The sequence below is a fragment of the Hipposideros armiger genome, unplaced genomic scaffold (genome assembly GCF_001890085.2).
Source record: "Hipposideros armiger isolate ML-2016 unplaced genomic scaffold, ASM189008v1 scaffold_128, whole genome shotgun sequence".
Taxonomy (NCBI): domain Eukaryota; kingdom Metazoa; phylum Chordata; class Mammalia; order Chiroptera; family Hipposideridae; genus Hipposideros; species Hipposideros armiger.
In genome coordinates this window covers 326,687-329,353 of record NW_017731478.1, presented here as the reverse complement: position 1 = coordinate 329,353, position 2,667 = coordinate 326,687, and the positions used below count along the sequence as shown (strand labels likewise).

The 2,667-nt window shown below is 49.1% G+C and overlaps 1 protein-coding gene across 1 annotated transcript in view; it reads left to right on the top strand.

Moving 5' to 3' along the window:
- The window catches only part of LOC109386029 (transmembrane protein 132B-like), a 291,749-nt gene that overhangs the window by 57,927 nt on the left and 231,155 nt on the right, over positions 1–2,667 (top strand). The window lies entirely within an intron of this gene.

Genomic DNA, 2,667 nt, shown 5'->3' with positions numbered 1-2,667 from the left:
AGTGACTGGAATGTGGGGGGCTGCCAAGACGTCTCTAAAAGGTGACATTTAACCTGAATTCTGAACGGGGAGAAGGAGCCAGCACTGGCAAGACCTGGGGTGGGGAGCAGAGGGGAAATTATTTGTATCTTTGACAAACGTATGGTGCAACTTTGACCAATGGAGGAAGAACCCGTTGGCCAGTCGGAATGATGCCAGCTGTGCGTATGAACTTGCGTGTGCCCGTGGGTCCCAGGAGGAGGGAAGACCCAAGGGCAAAGTCCCTGGAGTGAGAATGATCTTTGCTTCCCTGGTCACTCTGCCTCATCACCTCATCATCCTGCTTTACTGTCTTCTTTGCACTTACTCACTTTCCGAAGTTATCTCACTTGTCATTCGTTGATGATTTGTCTCTCCCACCAGATTAGAGCTCCATGGGAACTGGGACCTTGTCCGTCTTGGAAACCCACGTTCTCACGTGTGTTGGAGTGCCCAGCATACAATGGGTACCTGGTAGGAATTTGCTGAATGAATGATGCATCTTGGAGTGGGCCTACCTCCTCGCCATGGGCTGTCCGGCAAAATCAGAGTTTCTCCCTGATTTTGATGTGGGTAGCTGCAGTAATTGTCACAAGATTAAGTAATTAGAGAAAAGCCAAAGAATGTCATCAACCCTCTGGACACTGGGCATTTGTCACAGGGTCGTGTTGAAACCTGGTAATGATGCTACTCATATGGGCCATTGGTCTTTTAAATGAAATTCTCTTTTCTTGGATTGAAAAATACTCTGAGAATCGGGAGGGAACAGAGCCTAAGGAACCCCTCGTAAATGGTTTCTGTAATTAATCCCCTGGGACTTGTCGGTGGTGGCATTGCGTCCATTACTTATGCACAGAAATAAAGATAAATGTGGCTGGAGAATAGCCCTGGGAAGGTATAAATCTTGCTTGTTTATGGGGGAAGGCCGCACACGAGGACTTGTCACCATGATTCAGGTTTGTGGAGATTTATAAGAACACACATATGGGTAAGATTTAGAATCAAAAGGTCACGAGAGAGGATGGGTGCGTCCGGCTGGCCCTGCGGTGTTTTCACGTTTGAGATTCAGCAGCCGCCGTCCTCAGGAAGGGCTTCTCGTAACCACAGAAAGGACATTTTTTGCTTTTGAATGAGCCGAGGACGCAGGCTAGCTTGGTACAGGCTGTTGATGTGCACGAAAGACATTGTGCAAATCAGGATGGAGCTGACAGATCAGAATAGATGTTGGTGTCCAGGGATGTGTTTCGTTTGGTCATTTCCTCGATGTTTGTCGAGGTCCTGCTGTGTGCAAAGCACAGAAGCTGCGGCGTTTTCGAAGGGGCCTGGGTGTCTACAGTGCATTATTACTTGAAGGAATCCCAGTGGTTCCCCAGCTGCCAATACTTCTGACCACCTTGTCACCATATACCGAGTCTACTGTGACTTCTGAATATTTATCTTTAAATGGGCCCACTTGTTTTTACACTTAAGGGCCAAGCTGCGCTTTGTCCTGTTGTCAATCTCACCGGCTTGTTCATCCTGGTTTGTTCTGCCAGTTGTATTTCTTTCTAACTCATGTTAAAATAAATATATGTGTCAAAACCTCAAAATGTTTCCTAAAATAGCGCCGTGTGCTCCCCACCCTGGTTTGTGTTCTTCACTTCGAGAAACAAAACGTTCGCTTTGGCTGATCGTCTTTACTTTTTTGGCGGCTCTGTGGAACTTGCAGCTTCTCACCATGGTCTGCTGTGGTGGTTCATTTTATGTGTCAACTCGACCAGGCTAAGGAACGCCCAAAATAACTGGTAAAGCATTATTGCTGAGTGTGTCTGGGAGGCGGTTTCTGGAAAAGATGGACTTTCGAGTTGGAGAGCTGAGCAAAGCGCCTGGCCCTCACCCATCTGTGAGTGCCCAAGTGGGATCAAAGGTGAAGGAGGGGTGAACTTGCTCTCTGCTTGAGCCGGGACGTCCAACTCCTCCTGCCCTCGGATGCTGACGCTTCTGGTTCTCAGGTCTTTGGATGCGGACTGGAACTACCCCATCAGCTTTCCTAGGCCTCCAGCTTGTAGACAGTAGGTCCTGGGTTTCTCAGCCTCCATAACTGTGTGAGCCCATCGCTCATAACATAACTAACTCTCTCTCTCTATCTCTGTCTCCTCTTGGTTCTCTTTTTCTGGGGGAACCCGGACTAACATATCTCCCCAATGAGAGGTCTCTGGCCCAGGGGTTTTCAGGGCAACGATTGAGCCTGTCTTCAATTCTGTGACTGTTTTCACTGCCCATTTTTTTTCCCTGAAAAATGATGTAAGGGCAAGAAAGACCTTTCAGAAGCCTATGGACGGGCTTCCAGAAGAGTCAGAATGAGTCTCCCCAGAGGCACAGGCCACCTTGCATGGACCTGAGAGGCACTCTTGCTTCGCGCCCAGAGACCGGGATGAGACCGTGCCCCGGGCGGCCTTGTTCTCCAGCGTCGCTGTCTGGCTGAAAGTCCAGTGGGATGCACTTCAGTGCTCAGCTGAGCGACAGATGGGGATGTGTGCCTCAACGGGTACTGTTTGGTGAGGAGCTAAGCTTACACACGCCGCGCCTGTGTTTCCTAGGCCCCAAGTCAGGGTGTGTTCTCTGCCTGCCTTTCTTTTTCTTTCTTTCTTTCTTTCTTTCTTTCTTTCT